Here is a 19,388-nt window from a genome sequence, read left to right as displayed (position 1 = left end):
TGTCCGACCCTTTGCAATGAACTGCAGCCTGCTAGGCTCCTCTGTCCATGGGATTCTCCAGGCAAGAATACTGGGGTGGGTTGCTTTGCCCTCCTTCAGGGGATCTTCCCTACCCAGGGATCCAATCCATACCTCTTATGTCTCCTGCATTGACAGGCAGATTCTTTACCACTAGCGCCACCTGGGGAGCCCAGTGAGAGCTTCTTGAGGTTTTATTCCCAGGAGTGGTGTTGCTGGGTTAGAGGAGCTACACATGAGGCTTCCATATTGTTTTCCAGAAAGGCTATACCAACTTTAACGCTCACCAGCTATGCCTAAAGAAAAGTTCCACACTGCCACAACCTTGACAATAGTTGGCATTATCCATCTTTTTCTTTTCTTCTTTAGTTCAGTCACTCAGTTGTGTCTGACTGTTTGTGACCCCATGGACTGCAGCATTCCAGGTTTTCTTGTCCATCACCAACTCCCGGAACTTACTCAGACTCATGTCCATTGAGTCGGTGATGCCATCCAACCATCTCATCCTCTGTCATCCCCTTCTCCTTCAATCTTTCCCAGCATCAGGGTCTTTTCTAAGGAGTCAGATCATTGCATCTGATAGCCAAAGTATTGCAATTTCAGCTTCAGCATCAATCCTTCCAATGAATATGCAGGACTGATCTCCTTTAGGTTGGTCTGGTTGGATCTCCTTGCAGTCCAGGGGCTTCCCTAATAGCTCAGATGGTAAAGAATCTGCCTGCAATGCAGGAGACCACAGTTCGATTCCTGGGTTGGGAAGATCCCCAGGAGAAGGGAAAAAGCTACCCACTCCAGTATTCTGGCCTGGAGAACTCCCTGGACTGAATAGTCCATGGGATCTCCAAGAGTTGGACAGGACTGAGAGACATTCACTTTTCTTCTTCATTAACCCTTTATTACAAGTTGGGCTCTTATAGACATATACATGTGGACTTAAGGTGAAAAATTCAATTGTATCAGGAATAAAAACCAAGCACATAAAGTGATAGATGCTTTTCTGTGTTGGCGGCAGAGGCAGCGTGTACTCAGGAAAAGCTCGTCTAGAACAGTCGGCTCCAGGCAGCTGGGGGCCAGGGTTCCAGCCGTTGGGGTGGGTGTCAGAGTCAGCGGAGGTGGGGTGCAGCCCGAGCTCCTGAGGTCTCAGGCCAGAGGGCACCCCAAGCCTCAGGGCACCCCTTCGGCCAGGATAGTGGCAGCCACACGTGGCCCTCTGGGAGCAGCAGCCATGACCTCGCCGGTCCGTCGGGTTTAAGGGGCATCCAAGGGTACCCTCAGAAGGCCTCGGCATAGTCGGCCTTTTCAGGAGGATCTCGCTCAGAATGACCCCTGCGAGCGAGTATGTGGACGGGGAGGCGCGATGCTTCCAGGGGGTCCTGACATGGGGCTGTAGAAGGAGTCGAGCTGGAGGGCCCCCAGGGCCCCGAAGGTCCCTGGTGTATTGGGACCTTCCATCAGGCTGGCGGTCCCAGAGCGATGTTGAAGGCCTGCCTTTTGGGTGCTTGGTGCTCAGGATGCGCAAGAAGCGCCGCCCCAGACACAGCGGAGGAAGCCGAAGAGGGTGGAGCCCGGGGCGCCACTTGAAGGCTCCCGAAGATGCCCACGCAGGTGGACCTACCCCTGGGGAGAGGCTAGAGCTCCTGAGGCTCCTCCCAAGGCTCGTGCTCACCCCAGCCCCACAGCCCACTTCCCTAAGGCCTTGTCCATCAGGGTCCAGATCTTACCAGCCAGTTGGGGCGCCCACGTGCTGCGAGAGGGCGGCTTGCGGCGAACCCACAGGTTAGCCTTCTGCCCGTCTCAGTGCTTCCTTACGCACTCTGGGCATCGCAGGTTTTCAGCCGCAGAATGTGGTACCCGAGCCAGTGGATGGGGTTGTTGGGGTAGTACATAGATGATACTGCGTACGTAAAAGCTTTCTACAAGTTTGGAGGACTTGAGCAGGGTCTGGAGGCATCTTGGAGAGCCTTGGTGGGACGTGGTTGAATAAGCAGCAGGGGAGCCCAAGCCTTTGCTCAAACGCCGCCCCCCCCCCCGCCCCCCAACAGCAATTGGTTTATGTGTTTCTTGAAACAGCGAACATTGCAGTTTTTTCCTACGGTAGCTATTTGTGACCACCTTATGGGCTGTGAACTTTCTTCCTCACTTTCGCATGTCCTGCAATGCTTCAGAGCAAGACCCTCAGGAACGGTTTTTTTGGAAATGAATTATCTGAGTTTCTGAAAGTACTGCCTGCCAATAAGAGGGCTTTGGCTGGGGAAGGGTGGGGTGGAGCTAGGCTAGAAAGCCACAGGTAATCTTGCTCTGTCCTAATATGGTCTATCATTCCTTTCATGGACTGTTTCCCCCCATACTTGAACCAGAGGTACCTCATCTATGAAACTGCTCTGGTAAAGCCAGACTATGGCCCCTGCAGCGTGTTATCCCCTAACTGACAGCTGAACAAGAGGCCGGGCTATTGACTCACTGTCCTTTCTGGTGACCTTCTGGCTGGGCTTGAGGAGGGAAGTTCCCAGAGAGGGAAGATCCTTTTAGCCCAATCAGGGACTCAGGTCCCAACCTTGCTTGCAGAGTGGATGGTGTGTTTCATAATGCATGAGTGTTTATTTAACAAACAGCAGCATTTGCTAATTAAACTCTTGGCAAAGATATAGACAGTGCAGCCTCTCCCTCAGGGTTGGATACTCACTGGCTTTTCTGAGATGCTGACCCTTCACAAGCCCAGAGGCCTCTGGGCAGTACAGGCTGTGGGAGTTATTAAGAGCAGGCTGGGTCAGTGTGGCCACTTCTGTTGAACCATTCAGCAGCTGAAGTCAGGGCTCCGGTGTCGAGTTTGTCTTCTTCACCTTGAACTTCTCTTTATACATAAGCTCTTGGAGTGCAGGTGAGTGTGGAGCCCCTTATACTGGAATTTTGGGGGCAAGGAGAGCACTGGGTAAGCTCCTTCCAACTTCTGGCTTTCAGGGGTAACTCGTGATTCCTGCCAATTGAAGCTAATCACTTCAGAAACTACTATGAAATATAGTTGCATTTAGGTTTCAGGACTTCCATTAGAGAGCTGAGTCCCTAAAAGATTAAACACATTTCTGAGTTACGCTTTCAGGATGATGCTTTTTCCCAAGATGCTGATTATGTTAGTCAGCATAGACTTGATCCTGCTGCAGTAACAAATTAGCCCCCAAATCTTGATATCTTAAAAGAGCCTAGGTTTACCTCTCATTCATTTTACATAGTGAATACTGGTAACAATGGGGCTCTGTTCATCATTGATTGAACAGCTCCTTTTTTTTTTTTTTTTTTCGATGGGACCATTCCACACGAGGCTTTAGAAGAGGAAGAGAACAAGGAATATTTGCACTGGTTCTCAAATGCTTTCATTTTGCACTGGTTCTTGAATGCTTTCATTGGCCAAAGCAGGTCACATGACCCTGCTCAATTACAAGGTGCTGGAGAAGTGTAAATCTGTCTTCCCAGAGAGAAAAAAGGACTGGAAATCGTAAAGAATATTTTTAATGTTCCCCACTGTGGGAAAATGGGGACAGCTTTGTTAGATGCCAGAAAGTTTTATGCAGTAAGGATCAAATACATTCCCTTGCCGCCTCATGAGAAGAGTTGACTCATTGGAAAAGACTCTGATGCTGGGAGGGATTAGGGGCAGGAAGAGAAGGGGACGACCGAGGATGAGATGGCTGGATGGCATCACGGACTCGATGGACGTGAGTCTGAGTGAACTCCGGGCGATGGTGATGGACAGGGAGGCCTGGTGTGATGCGATTCATGGGGTCACAAAGAGTCGGACACGATTGAGAGACTGAACTGAACTGAACATTCCCTTGCAGAGAAGAGAACCAGAGACTTGGAATGTAAGTATCTTAGAGGGGACCTAGGCCAGTGAGTTCAAACCATATATCTATGTGTGATGTGAGTCTCCTAGGGGACACAGAAGGGAAGGTGTGAGAAGCTCAGATGAGATCCTGTCTGTGAATCTTTGAGTAGAGTAGTGTTGCTTTTACAACATACACTTCTAGAATGATACAATTTTCAGTTACTGATAATACTGATCACTCTCCCCAGAACATGCCCCAGTTTTTTTCAGTGGCCCTTTGTAAACTTAGTACTTAGCCATGAACATACTTTTCTGTCCATATGTGATTTCATCAGTGCAGAAGCCCGAAGACCTGTTGGTTTTCCTTGTTTTGGTTTGTATTTTGGCAGTTAACATTTTTGTTGGTCTTTCTGACCATCATATTATACCTTGGGCTGATTATAAGCATCATATATGTTTTCTAACTCAAGGAGGGATATGAGTTTTTTTTTTTTTTAAGTAGTAGATTGTGGTAGATTCTATTTTTTCAAAGATGTTTACAGTGATATTTCCTGTCCCGTACACTCCTCTGTGAGGTATCCTTGACACTGTCTCATTGATTTCAGGAGGTAGAGCCTCTCTCCCCAACTTCTTGAATCTGGAAAGACCATATCATGGTTTTGATCAGTAGCACATGGTGGTTTAATGCTGCTGCGGTACTGGGAGTAGCCATTCCCTGGCCTGGTGGCTTCTACTTTCTGACTTGGAAGCCAGCGAAGAAGCATAACTGCCAAGAGAAGCTCAAGTTTGGCAGAGAGGCCTTGGAGAATGAAATGTAAACTGCAGAGAGAGAGAGGCCAAGGAGACACCAGGTGTGTGAATGAGGAAGCTGTCTTTGATGCCTGCTCAGTTGAGGCTTCATCCTATACCAGCTCCAGCTGCAACGACTTGCAGCCACATGGGAGCCTTCAAAATTAAATCACCCAGCTGATCGGAGCCAACTCATAGGGCCATGAGAAATGCTACATTGTTTTAAGCCATTACATTTGATCTAGTTTCTCATGAAGCAATAAGTAACCAGAATAGAATTTGTTACCAGAGGCAAACTCTAAGGTTCTTAAAAGTCATTTTGTCTGAAGAGTGTTAGAAGATAGAACCTTATGGTTCTAAGAAGTCATTTTTCTAGTTAAGAGATTCTATAAGGCATCACCTTACTCTTTCTTAGGTGTAAACAAAATGTCTTAGGTTGTACCTTTGATCAAAATGTAATCTTAAGGCTACATTTTATAGAAAGGTCCTGAATTTGATCTATACTATGAGCCTATCTCTATTTTTAGAAACGTTTGCTGGTTAGAAAGACTGGGGATGAAAAATTCCTCTATTTTCAAACACTTTTAAGTCCTGACTCCTCTATATTTCCTCTAAATTCTGTTTGAAATTTTAACAGTTCTTTCCTTAGCTCATTTCTGCATGTACTTTGTCAATAAGAAGTAAAAGAAACTAGTTAGCACTTTTGATAATGTGCCTGGAAAGTTCCTTAGCCAGTTCTACCGGTTCAGAGAGTACTTTTTGAATTTTCATGTTACTGCAGCTGTTTGGCTAAACTTCTGGCCACTTCATAAGGCTTGCCCTCTTTCCTCTAGCCTCTAGTAACACATTTCTTTCTGTACTTCTGGAGGCCCTTCACTCTGTTTCTTGCCTGGTTCCAAGGCTAATGCTAAATGTTTTTGATGTTTGTTTTAGCAGCATCCTACTCTTAAATCACTTCTGTTCAGATTATTGTCACAAAACAAACTGCTGTAAAACTTGGTGGATTCAAATAGCAGACTTTCTATTCTGCATCACAGACCTGTGGCTTGACTGTGACCCATTGAGGGTTTTTTCTCCTCTGTGATAAGAACCAGGGCACAGTCTTCTGGTGTCTTGATCAGCTGCAACTTCAGAAGTATTTATTCATATACGTGGCTAGCAGTTGATGAGAGAACCCAGCTGGAGAGAACCTACATGTGACTGTGACCTCTCCAAGTGATCTAGGCTTCTTAAAGAAGGGTGGCAGGGTTCTGAGGTGGGGGGGGGTACCCTAAGAACACACATTCTCATAAAGCCAGATGGACACTATAAGACTTCTTAGGACCTCACTTTGTCCTGCGGATCAAAAGCAAGTCCCAGGGCCAGCTCATATTCAAGGCCAGAGGACTCTCAGTTCAGTTCAGTTCAGTCACGCAGTCGTGTCTGACTCTTTGTGACCCCATGAATTGCAGCACGCCAAGCCTCCCTGTCCCTCACCAACTCCCGGAGTTCACTCAGACTCAAGTCCATTGAGTCCATGATGCCATCCAGCCATCTCATCCTCGGTCGTCCCCTTCTCCTCCTGCCTCCAATCCCTCCCAGCATCAGAGTCTTTTCCAATGAGTCAACTGTTCTCATGAGGTGGCCAAAGTACTGGAGTTTCAGCTTTAGCATCATTCCTTCCGAAGAAATCCCAGGACTGAACTCCTTCAGAATGGACTGGTTGGATCTCCTTGCAGTCCAAGGGACTCTCAAGAGTCTTCTTCAACCAGATTTAAATACCGTAAGCCATGGTTCACTGTGAGCCCATCCTTGTAGACCAGCTACTTAGGTGTGCAGAGACATGGTAGAAGCAGCTTTGATGAACATTTGGCTAATAGGAATTGTACTGGGTCTGACTGTTGGTTGGCAAACTGTCTTATTTGGAGTCTCAGGTGAAGAGAATGAGTGGTGAATTAGCCCGTGTCTAGATTCATCGTTTGAGAAGTAACAATATCCAATTAGCAGTGGACAGGGCTTGCTGGCCATTAAGCTCAGATAACCTTTAGTCTTTTTCCATGTTTCTTGCACAGTGGCATAAAGCAGAGTTTTAATGAGACCTATTGAGATGTCCTGACAGATCTTTTCCTTTTCCTTTTTTTTTTTTTTTTTTTGTGGTCTTGCCTATCCATCTGCATGTATCAGGAAACAAGCCTTATCAGGAAACAAATCTAGGATTTTGAGATGACTATGTAAGAGCAAAAGAGAACTAGAATGGTTTTCTTTTCTAATCTGCCCCTCAGCGTTCCCAGGGGCAGCGGGGTGGGGTTCTAGAAGCAGAGCAGAGATGGTTTCGAATCCTGTGGCAGGGGGTCTAGGGAGCAGGGCCCTGGGGGATCCAGGAGCGGGGAGACAGAGCCGGAGGATGTTTCCATCCCATGAACGTGGCTTTTGCTTTTGAGGCAGCAACAGTTATATTTCATGTCTTCCATGGTGTCTCCTACCTTTAAATGTCAGTCTCTGCAGCTGCCTTATCTCTTGTAGCACATTTCAATTAGGTATTCCAAATCATACTCTTTTCTTCCAGGACAAATACGCTGGGGGTGATATTTACTCTTACAGCAGCATTTTAAATACTTAGGGCGGAGGTGGGTAGGCCTGTGAATAGCAGTTTTTCCCTTATAGTAACAATGAAACACAATAATAATGGAGAGAAGAGGTGAATTCTGGGTTTGATGCTCATAACTGGCGAACTGAACATCTTTGGCCTCCACCCTTTCTTGTTTCCCTCCTCCCATGCCTGCGTCAGTGTGAGGTTTGCCAAGTTTGGCTCTGGAAGTGTAGCCTCCCACCGTGTCTTCCTGGGAGGATCACGAATGTATCCTCGAAGCCTTTGTTTCAAGAGATAGCTGGGCTTCTGGTTCACCCACTACCTGTTCCTTCCTTGTTTTGAGAAACGTTTGCAGAAAATGAGAATCCTGTTTCTTTAGTAATTTACCAGGCTCTATTACCTACTCCTTATTTACAGGCATTTTCAACTCTCAATGGAACACCGTAAACCCCACCTCGAGGAGGCAAGTGGTTGGGAAACTTATGCATTGTTTGTTTCTGCTGCTTAGAATCCAGTGTCATTTCCTTGACCTGGTACTGAAGCTCTTTCAATCAGGTCTGCATTTCTCAGCCCACCTCTTCAGTTCAGTTCAGTCGCTTAATCGTGTCTGACTCTTTGCAACCCCATGCACTGCAGCATTCCAGGCCTCCCTGTCCATCACCAACTCCTCGAGATTACTCAAACTCACGTCCATTGAGTCGGTGATGCCATCCAACCACCTCATCCTCTGTCATCCCCTTCTCCAATCTTTCCCAGCATGAGGGTCTTTTCAAATGAGTCAGTTCTTTGCATCAAGTGGCCAGAGTATTGGAGTGTCAGCTTCAGCATCAGTCCTTCCAATGAATATTCAGGACTGATTTCTTTTAGGATGGACTGGTTGGATCTCCTTGCAGTCCAAGGGACTTTCAAGAGTCTTCCCCAACACTGCAGTTCAAAAGCATCAATTCTTCGGCGTGCTGGGTTGATGTTTCCATTGCCCCCTTTGTAGGTTTTGCACATTCCTCCATGCAGACCTCCTACAGGGCTAACACAGTGCTGGGCGCGTGGTGGTAGTAGGGGGTTCTTAGTTATTGTTCTCCCCCACTTTGGGAATCCTGCCACTAGATCTCTTCTCCATATATCTGATTCCTGCCCACACTTATGAGAACAAAGTAGGTCAACTTCTTCCATTAGGCCTTCTCTGACCTCCCTTAGCATTTGGGGCTTCCCAACCCCCTCTTCCAAGATTTTAAAGTGTTCTTTATTGTCACTGCTCATTTGGTGCTTGGCATGTACTATTTTATGCTCTTTTGAATGTCTTTATGTTGTCTACCCAATTCAATTATAAGTGCCTTACAGGCAGGGATCGGCTTCCCTAGTAGCTCAGCAGTAAAGAATCCGCTTGTGATGCAGGAGCCGTAGGAGATGCAGGTTCGATCCCTGGGTTGGAAAGAGCGCCTGGAGGAGGAAATGGCAACCCACTCCAGTATTCTTGCCTGGAGAATCCCATGGACTGAAGAGCCTGGCAGGCTACAGTCCATAGGGTTGCAAAGAGTCAGACCTGACTGAAATGACTTAGCAGGCAGCAGGCAGGACAGGCAGGGATCAGTTTGTTGCTGTTTAATGGCTAAGTCATGTCAGACTTTTTGAGACCACATGGACTGTAGCACACCAGGCTCTTCTGTCTATGAGATTTCCTAGGCAAGAATACTGGAGTCAGTTGCCATTTCTTTTTCCAGGGGATCTTCATAAGACAGGGCTCAAAGCCACATCTCCTGCGTTGGCAGGTGGGTTCTTTACCACTAAGCCACCTGGGAAACCCAGGGATAACTTTACCCTGTGCTTATTTTATATCCGTTCAGAGTCCAGGATAGTTCCTTGTACATAGAAGGTATTCAGGGGAATTCCCTGGTGGTCCAGCTCTGGTTTGATATCTGGTTGGAGAAGTAAGGTCTCACATGCCACTCAGTGTGGCCAAAAGATTTTTTAAAAAATTTAAAAGAAGGTGTTTGGTTAATATTCTTTGGCTAAACGGACAAAGTGAAAGTGAAATGTGCTCAGTCATGTCTGACTCTTTGTGAGCCCATGAACTATACAGTCCATGGAATTCTCTAGGCCAGAATACTGGAGTGGGTAGCCATTTACTTCTTCAGTGGATCTTCCCAGCCCAGGGATCAAACCCAGGTCTCCTGGACTGCAGGTGGATTCTTTACCAGCTGAGCCACCAGGGAAGCCCCAAGAATACTGAAGTGGGTAGCTTATCCCTTCTCCAGAGGGTCTTCCTGACCCAGGAATTGAACCCGGGTTTCCTGCATTATAGGTGGATTCTTTACCAGCTGAGCTTCTAGGGAAGCCCCTAAAGGAGTAAACGAAATCAAGACAAATCAAGGAGTAAACGAAAGCCACGATTCTAAGAAGCCTGCCTTTTGATGCCCGTCTGTTCAGTTTGGAAATCATAAATGTGCCTAAAACAAGACCTTTGATTTGAATATTTCCCCTATACATATAGGTCTGCTACTTGCATTTCTCAGACGTAAATACTCTTGCCCCAGTTTGATTCCTGAAGGTAATTGTTTAGGCGCAGAATTTTCGAAGTGCGTGAGGTCCTCTAACTTTGAGCTCATATTCACTGGGGCTTATTCTGTAGGCAGCTCTGCATCCAGTTTCCTTGTGCAGTCGTAGACTGACTGAGGAGTTTGGCGTTCCGTAGGGCCTGGACACTGATTCACAGATAGATGAAAGCGAGAAAAAGGACTGCGGTGCAGCAGTTACTTGTAAAAGTTTAGCAGTCACAGGTTGACCAGGTGAGCTGGGAGGCTGAGTGTGTGGCAGACATTTGACTTGAGTGTGCCTGAACACTTTGGATTTCAGCAGAGTCTACCCTTTACACATTTCAGAACACTGTGATTTTGCTCCATTCACTGAAAGTTCTGCCTCTGTGAAGATTTTCAGTTTCTTTGTTTCAGTTCAGTTCAGTCACTCAGTCATGTCTGACTCTGCGACCCTGTGCACTGCAGCACGCCAGGCCTCCCTGTCCATCAGCAACTCCTGGAGCTTACTCAAAGTCATGTTCATTGAGTTGGTGATGCCATCCAGCCACCTCATCCTGTCATCCCCTTCTCCTCCTGCCTTCAATCTCTCCCAGCATCAGGTTCTTTTCCAATGAGTCAGCTCTTCACATCAGGTGGCCAAAGTATTGGAGTTTCAGCTTCACCATCAGTCCTTCCAATGAACACCCAGGACTGATCTCCTTTAGGATGGACTGGTTGGATCTCCTTGTAGTCCAAGGGACTTTCAAGAGTCTTCTCTAACACCACAGTTCAAAAGCATCAATTCTTTGGTGCTCAGCTTTCTTTAATGTCCAACTCTCACTTCCATACGTGACTACTGGAAAAACCATAGCTTTGACTAGACGGACCTTTGTCGGCAAAGTAACAAAGGCAAAGGACCTTTGTCGGCAAAGTTTCTCGGCTTATCTGTTGCATTTGACTTCCTAATCATACTTATGTCTCCAAAATAAGCCTGGGAGCGTGTGTTCAGCCTGATTCCGCCTGATTCAGGATGCTCTGAAAGCCAGACGCCGCTGCCGGATCTCACAGGGCTGCTGGCTCTGGGGGCAGCCTCATAAGGATGGAGGAGGAACGGTGACTTTAGTTGCAGGGAGCCTGCCATCCTAGAGCCCATTTTCATGTAAATGTTGCTGCCACAAACGGAATCCAGTGTAGAAAATACCTGCTGTGGAAGCAGAACCATCTCTGACTCAAACATAGTTGGGATTTTTTTTTTTTCTCCTCTCCTTTTTCTTCGTGTTTTACATGTGGCATCAGCAGCTGAATAAGGGAAAGCTGAGAGGTTTCAGTGTCCTGTTGCTAGCTGGCCAGATTAATAATCCAGTCTTCCAAACCAGCCATTCAGGGTAAGACAGACTCACCAGAAAGCACTGGGTTGTGGGGAGCATTGGCTGGAAAACCAGCCTCCACCAGAAATGCGAGCGCATGGCGGAGTGATGGGGTGACTGGCGCTCCGCGCTTCCTCCCGCCCCCAGCCTGCCTCCTCCCCTGCTTCTGTTTCCTCCCAGTTTTTAGCAGACCTGCTTCTGAGATGGCTGCACACTCAGTCGCTCCAGCCTCTGACAGCTGCTGCCCTCTGCTGGAAAGAAAGCGTCACTGGGGTGGGAAGTGCTGAGCTGGATGAGGAAAACCAGCCTCCAGGCTGACCAAGTCCAGTCTGTGGTTACTGTGTGATTAGCCTTGAGGGGAGGGCAGAACCAGTCAGAAAGGTCCTTGCACCAAAATGTTTCCCGAGGAGTCTCAGCTGGGCACTGGGCTTTGGAATGCAACTCTCAGGGATTCCTTTACGTTCCCTGTTCGAGAGGTGCATTCCTGGGAATGGTGACTCCTGGCTTCTTCTTGAGTCAGACCTTGTGATCTTGGGTTTCCCACTGTGGATGGCCCCTAAACACCATCAGTCACTTTGCTTACTGAATTAGCTGGACCCCATCCTTTCTTCAGGGAAGGTGATGGAGGAAAATGGTCTTCAGGGGGGCTGTAGTAGGAGGGGTCTAGAGATGGCCTCTTGGCTCAAAAGGATCCCTCAGAGAGTAAGGGTTCTGAGTGTCAAAGAAGCAGAAGAAGAGTAGGAAGAACCAGACGGAAGCAGAAAACGCAATCCATAGTGGGGAAAGAGTGCACAGGAGAGGTGGTGATGAACGGCCTTTGTCATTTCTCAGGCTGGCCCCAGAGTGGGCTTTGCTGTCAGGCTGTGGCCAGTTGGCTTCAGAAGGTATAGAGCCAGGTGGATTCCTGTCTCCAGCATAACTATAGAGTGAGCCTGGTGCATTACTGGGACTTCAAACTAGAGTGCAGCGCTGCCAGACAGGAGCTATGACCTCACTGACCGCACAGTAATTCTACTTGAGGGATTTATTTTTCCTTCCATGAGCTGTTGCCAAGACTCCTGGTTAGAGTTAATGGGGCTCCCCTGCCAGCAAGTGTCTCCTAGTGATGTGCGTAAACAGTGCCAGGCAGGAAATAGCTTTCCTGTTCTTAATGGGCTTGTTAAACCTCTTATTGAGTGGGGTTTAAATGGCTTTATTATGAATAATAATAATAGTAAGTAAGCATTATTAGTCGTAGTAGAGAAAAAATGATGATGTCAGCTCTGACTGCCCCTTTGCATTTTCACCTTGCCAGCCTGCAGGTCCTTTTGCCAACAGTGTCCAGAGATGGGAGGCCGATAAGACTGGGACCGGTAATCGGGGTAGATGGCAGATTTTGTTCCCTGCAGCTTCCCAATTCTGAGCTCCTGTCCACTCCTGTAGAGTCATTCCTGCTCGCTGTGTCTTTCAGGGTTTCTAGGCTATTACCCTATCAGATGAGATAGAAGCACAAACTCCTCTCTCTTAATTTTAATTTGTGTTGAAAGCCGTGGACAAAGGTTCTAAAGTTAAGTTTGGGCATCACGTAGAAGAGATTTTCGAAAGGATAGTGGGTCCTGTTCTCAGTGCTAATTTACAGCTGGGACTGGAGCTATGAAGTGTATCCTAGACTTTAGTAATTTATTTATCAGGTTCAGTGATCTTACTGTAACTTTCTGCAACTGTGTTGGTTTTCTGTATAGTGATGCTCTTATTTGCCTTAAGGAGATTTGACATCTCCTTAAGCAGTATGTCTGTGAAATTGTGAAATCATGGGTTTAATGTGTGAGCTTTTTTTTTTTTTTAAACCAATCCGTATTAAAATGGATACATCGCAGTTACATTTTTAAAAAGTTCATCCATGTGGCAAATGTGTCATACCCTCAAGGGAAATCGTGCCACGCTTCTGCAAACACTGCTGTGGAGGTGTGGGCCTCACACTTGAGTGGAAGTCAGAAGCACAGGCACAGCTGGTTAAATTACAGGTTGCTTCTCCGCTCCCTCTGAGATTCTGATTCAGCCGGTCTGAGGTGGAGTCTGTGACCTTGTACTTCTAACAGTTTCTCTGGAGATGCTGACGTCCAGGGACCACACTTGAGGTAGCTCTGGCCTGGAGGACTGGGGCCCAGGCTCCAGCTCCTCCTCTGACAGTGGGCATAGTACCTGCGTTCAAAGGTCTGTCTTAGTTCCTCCAGACTGTACCATTGACTCGGTGACTTAGACAGGAAACAGCTGTTTCTCACGTGTCTGGAGTCTGGGAAGTCCCACATCAAGGTGCTTGCAGATTAGGTATCCTCATATGGCTGAGAGGAAAATCAACTCCTCTCGTGTTTCTTATGGAGGCATTAACCCTGTTCCTGAGGGCTCACTATCATGACTTCATTACCTTCCAAGGGCCCCACCTCCTGCTTTTAGCATGTTGTGGTTTGGAATTTCAAAAATGGGAATTTTGGAGGGCTACGAACATGTGGTCCGAAACAGTGTTTGTTAGCATGAAATGTTACCTACCAGTGTAGAATTCCTGGCACCGACTGGATGCTGTACCAGGTGGCATGGTTTTTCTTGCAGCTATTCTAACCATTTGTTGTTTTATTTATTTTTTCAAGCTTTAGAGCTTTTTATGGTTCATTGTGAAGCTCAGCTAGGAAATACAGGAAATTCTGTCAGGTTAATTCTGGTTCTAGGTTCTAGTACTAAATTGAAGTCCGTTATGCAACTCTGGGTGGCCAGGCAGTCTTCCAGCGGCGCCTGGCCAGTCTTCCGTCTTACAGAGCCCTGGCAGAGAGAGTCGGGGGTGTGGGGGGGTCTTCATTCCTCTGTGTGTGGTCAAGAGCTGTGTTGATGGAACAGAGCTGCAGGAGAGTTCATCCTTGTCTGCCTACCACTTCCGCAGACAGAGGTTAGCAAAGAGGAGCTTAGGATTTGATGAATGTATGCACTTGTGATTTTTTTTTTTTTTTTTGAGGCTGCCTAGTAGCTGAGCTCCCTTTCTGTGCTTGAGCAGTTTGCTGAAAGGCAGATGGGCCCTCATTCTGCTACTGAAGCCCCCAGAGGCTAGTTTCGCTTTCCCCAGCCTCAAGAGAACCCTGCGAGCCAGGCTCAGTGGGTGGGAGGAAGAACTCATGCTGGTGATGCCCAGGGAGGGGGGCAGTGGCCCATGGCAGTGGTCCAGTGGTAAGTGGGACCCCATCAGGCTGTTCCTAGGACATCACCCTTGCTGCTGTTGCAGCCTCCTGGCACCTCTGGTCATCTTCCATATATGGTTCTCAAGTTCCTTCATCAAGTCCGTTTCCACTTCAGCTAGTAAAGGATGCTGAGCCAGTGATGGTTTTTAGAGCAGTATAGTGTCATATCACAAGTCATTTTAAAAATAACTGACCACCATCTGGAACATGGATTGGAGGACACGTGACCAGGCGAGGAGACAAATGAGGAGGCAGTCACCTGAGAAAGTGGGGATGGAGGTGAGATGAGAGGAGAGAGAGAAAGAAACGTTTAAGAGGCAAATTTGACCAAATCTGATGATTGGAGGCCTGATTTTATCTTCGAACTCGAAAGATAAAAATGAATTTTCAGTTTTGTGTGCAGCATTAGTTGCCTTTTGGGGAAAGTAGTCATTTTGTTGTCAAGATAGATACTGCCGAGTGAGTGAGAAAATGAGATAAAAGGTTATTGAATAGGGTTATGTTTGGAATACCGCTTAGCTGTGGTCATCTCCATTTCAAATCTTTTTAGTTCAACAAACATCGAGCATTTACTGGATATTAGACATCAACAGTTATTTACCAGATACCACTTCTTTTTTTTTTTTTTTTGGTCAACAAATTTGTTTTAATATATAATATATATATACACACACAGTCACAGGGCCCGCCTGGGAAAGGGCTCCATCATACTCCAGCTCCTAGAGACTCTCCAGAAGGAGTCCAGGCCGGGCAGTCTCCACAGATGCCCAACGTGGGGCACTTTCAGTAGACGGGTAGAGGGTGGGGTGCACCTCAGGGTGTGCCGCCGCGCCTCACACAGGCCCAGAACTCTGCTGCGCCCTCTTCATCAGCTCCTCAACCTGCACAGACAGCTCTGTCAGCTTCTTGCCCATCCGCTCGTGGATGTCCAGGTACTTGGAGACACAGCGGTGCAGGCACACGGACTCGCCCTTGGACAGCTCTGCTTCCTTGTGGTGGGGAGGCACGCACTTCCGGTGGCGGGCGCTGGTCATTCTGTTGTACATGTCGGCCGTCATCTCTACCTCCAGCTCTGCAGCCAGCTGCTGGGCCCTGAGGGGGTCCATCTCAGCCCTGCGCCCTGGAAGAGATCTCCAGCGGGCCTCCTAGTTCCTGGGTTTGGGGGTGGGGGTAGACATCACGGTCAGCACCCAGCCCGCCCAGCCGCTTTCCCGTCCAGGGGCTGCAGGACGTGTAGGAATCGCAAGGGCAGCCGACCAGGAGGGGCCGCTGACCTCGGCAAGCTCAAGCACTCAGCGTCAGACGTGGGAACCGAGGCCCCGCCCAAGGTCGCAGAGCCGGCGACGGCAGGCCTGCAGAGCGGTCCCGGCACCCTGACGCCCAGCCCCTCAAGTCGGGGTCTTTCCAGGAGAAGAAGCGGGGGTCCGGGACAGGGCCCCTAACGGCCTGCACTAACGCGCGGGGCCCTGCGGAGCCAATGCGACGCGGCCCTGCGGGGCCGGGCCCGGGGCCACAGCCCTGGAGCGGCGGCGCCGTCGTGGGGGTCACCGCGTGCTCCGAGTCTCTCCCCGAGGTCCGGGCCTCCCCCTCCGGCCCCCAGGGCCCCCCCCCCCCATTTCTTTTGATTTTGATGTTGAAAAGGGGTGGGTGTATAGAAGAAAAGTCACATGAGCTTACACAAACAGATACGATGGTGCAACATGGAGAGCGTGCACGTATTGGTCTTGGGGCCCAGATGAACCCCGAGTGGGGTCTGTACTAGAAATTTATACAGACTTCTCTTGGGGTCTGTATAAACCTGGTCGTTCATTGGAGCTTTTATAAACCTTCTCTCTTCTTGCCTCTCACTTACAAGTCACCTCCCTGAGTTACCACGCCTCTGTGTGTTGAAGGGTTCACAGTCAGATGTTCCACAACTAAATGGATACGTCCCCTGCCAGAGCTGTGCACTCACTCCTCCCCATGTGAGTGCATTGAGAAGCTGCCACTGCTGTCTTCTCCGCTCTTTGGGAGAGCCGATGGGTAGCTCCAGGGGCCGGCTCTTGATGTACCTAGCTCCTGCCTGCCTCTCTGGGGCTTTTCGTTCAAGAGTCAGTGCTGGTGTGTAAAACGTGAACCAAGCTGGGTGGAGAACGGAATTGCAGTTCACGTCTGGTGTTTCTCCGGACACGAACCTAGGCTGCCTGACCGCGCTGCTTGCCTCTGTGGCTTCTCTCGTTCTGTCTTCTCGGTGCCAGGCTCACCGCCGCCACCTCCTCTTGCACTTGCTCTTTGGTGTGTCCAAGTGACACTCGTCTGACAGCTATCAGGCTTCTCATGGCCACCAGGGAGCCTTGTTTAGCGAGGCTGCTCCCCTCTAGTGTGTCGCATGCCCCGGCCTGGGCTGGCTACACGGGGACGTCTCTGGTGTGTTCGGTTCCTAGTGTCCCAATGGGCTGTTCTCTGCATCTAGATCTGAAACCAAACCTCCCCTTGGATCAGACCAGTCCAGGAGCTTCAAATGGTTATTTCAGAACATGGAGAGTTTTAATCTCCCTGAAGGCCTGTTTGCTCTTTAGCTGATATTAATTTCTGCCTCTATGTGTAATGATGTAATGTATCAGGACTTGGCGACAGGTACATCCATACCCATATATCCTGAGATAGAGGATACATCAGCCTTTCCCTGTGGCCATGATACCACTGCTGGCGGTGGAAGGAAGCCGAGAGTGGTGATGGTCTGACTTTTGAGTTTGACAGTCACATTGTAAAACCGGAACTTCTCTGGCGGTTCAGTGGTTAAGACTTCACCTTCCAATGCAGGGGGTGCAGGTTTGATCCCTGGTTGGGAAGCTAAGATCCCACGTGCCTCGTGGCCAAAAAACCAAGACATAAGACAGAAGCAATATTGCAACAAATTCAATAAAGACTTTAAAAATGGCCCACATCAAAATAAATCTTAAAAAAAATATATAATCATGATGACCAATATGGTACTGTCAAACTAAGGATCCTTTTATTAAAAAAGTTTTATCAGCTATTATTGCCACTGTGTCATAAAAGAAAGGGACATTTTAGCTCCAAAATGTAGGAAAGAGATTTTTTAGTATAAAGGGAGGTTCTTTATAATAAACAACTAGAAATCTGAGCGCCGAAGAATTGATGCTATTGAACTGTGTTGTTGGACAAGACTCTTGAGAGCCCCTTGGACTTTGAGGAGATCCAACCAGTCCATCCTAAAGGAGATCAGTCCTGAATATTCATTGGAAGGACTAATGCTAAAACTGAAGCTCCAATACTTTGGCCGCCTGATACGAAGAATGGACTCATTTGAAAAGACCCTGATGCTGGGAAAGATTGAATGTGGGAGGGAAAGCGGGCAGCAGAGGATGAGATGGTTCGATGGCATCACTGACTCAATGGACATGAGTTTGAGTGAGCTCCGCAAGTTGGTGAAGGACAGGGAAGCCTGGCGTGCTGCAGTCCATGGGGTCACAAAGAATTGAATATGACTGAGTGACTGAACTGAACTGAAAGATTCATTTCTTAAAACTCTGATCTCTCTTTGAGAGGAAGAATACTTTTTCTTGAAATAGTAGAAATGACGTCATGTGGCTCCCCAGACCTGGGGAAGGGTCAGCAGGGAATGTCTGCTTTTTCTGTGTCTTCAGTAACTTCTGGCGCAGTGCTAGGCATCTCATGGCCCATCTGTTGCTTCTCCCTTCCTGTTTGCTTCTCAGTTCCTTCAGCCATAGGGGCTTAGTAACTGTTGTGCTTTATTCATTGAACCTTTACATGCATGGATATACACACATCGTCTTTATTTCGTAAACATACAAAATACTAAAGCTGTTGATTTCCGTACTGGTAAAAAATCATGAGTTCTCTTTTTTGTGTGATTGCTGTGGTTATAATCACTGTAACCATTTATAAACTGTCACTTACTAAATAATAATGACATGCTTTTATCAGTTAATATTGCTAGCCACATGCCATTTGCACAGGAAAATGCTAGGAAAGAAGTTTGGCAGATATATAGTAAGCTCATTTTGCGGCATAGCAAGTTTGAAGTTACAGCCGCAGTTGCAGATGACATCACATTCAGAGTTTTCTTTTTCCAACTATAGTTTACGTATCTGCCATCAGAGCCTGTGTTGTTCCCCCTTTGTTCCTCCCTAGTGATGTGTGATGTGATGAAAACAGTATGAGTTATGAATAAATGCTTATTGATTATCATTTTTAGGAACTATGTAGATGGAGGCTGGTGAAAATTTCCAGGAATCCTGGCAGCTGAGAATTGGTGACCAATGAATGATTATGGGTTAGCGATACAATAGACACATGGTGCAGCAGGGGAGTGCAGTTGAGGGCTTTCAAGAGTAAATATGAAACAGGAGATGAAAAATGAGTGCTTGAATGATGCAGCTTTTTGAAAAGTCTGTTTTGTAATGGGTCATTCTGTAGGTCACTAAGAACTTGGGATTCAGAAAATCGTATGGTTTAAAGGGAATAAACTGTTTGGCTGGAACACTTCACCTCTGAGGATTCTGAGAAGTCCATTTATGCGAAGTGATTCTTGCATTCAGCATTTACCAAACACAGCTCAGTTGGTAAAGAATCCACTGTAATGCAGGAGACTCTGGCTCGATTCCTGGGTTGTGAAGATTGCTGGAGAAGGGAGAGGCTACCCACTCCAGTATTCTTGGGCCTGTCTTGTGGCTCAGCTGGTAAAGAATCCACCTGCAATGAGGAAGACCTGGGTTCAATCCCTGGGTTGGGGAGATCCCCTGGAGAAGGGAAAGGCTGCCCACTCCAGTATTCTGGCCTGGAGAATTCCACGGAGTGTACAGTCTCAGTTCAGTTCAGTTCAGTCATTCAGTCATGTCTGACTCTCTGCGACCCCATGAATCGCAGCACGCCAGGCCTTCCTGTCCATCACCAATTCCCGGAGTTCACTCAAACTCGCGTCCATTGAGTTGGTGATGCCATCCAGCCATCTCATCCTCTGTCGTCCCCTTCTCCTCCTGCCCCCAATCCCTCCCAGCTTCAGAGTCTTTTCCAATGAGTCAACTCTTCGCATGAGGTGGCCAAAGTACTGAAGTTTCAGCTTTAGCATCATTCCTTCCAAAGAAT

General features: G+C 47.7%; 1 protein-coding gene and 1 pseudogene across 9 annotated transcripts in view; one reads left to right on the top strand and one right to left on the bottom strand.

The window, feature by feature from the left end:
* Positions 1-19,388, top strand: part of NRXN3 (neurexin 3) — a 1,815,686-nt gene that overhangs the window by 406,672 nt on the left and 1,389,626 nt on the right. The gene's annotated exons all lie outside the window — the stretch shown is intronic.
* LOC102174033 lies at positions 14,912-15,653 on the bottom strand (annotated as a pseudogene). The gene is made up of 2 exons (XR_001296224.2): positions 15,551-15,653; positions 14,912-15,428 (listed from the first exon to the last, which is right to left on the bottom strand). The product of XR_001296224.2 is annotated as a mitochondrial import inner membrane translocase subunit Tim10 pseudogene (transcript).

The sequence above is a fragment of the Capra hircus genome, chromosome 10, assembly GCF_001704415.2.
Source record: "Capra hircus breed San Clemente chromosome 10, ASM170441v1, whole genome shotgun sequence".
Taxonomy (NCBI): Eukaryota; Metazoa; Chordata; class Mammalia; order Artiodactyla; family Bovidae; genus Capra; species Capra hircus.
The sequence above is the reverse complement of the archived record's forward strand: the minus strand, read 5'-3'. Positions and strand labels throughout refer to the sequence as shown.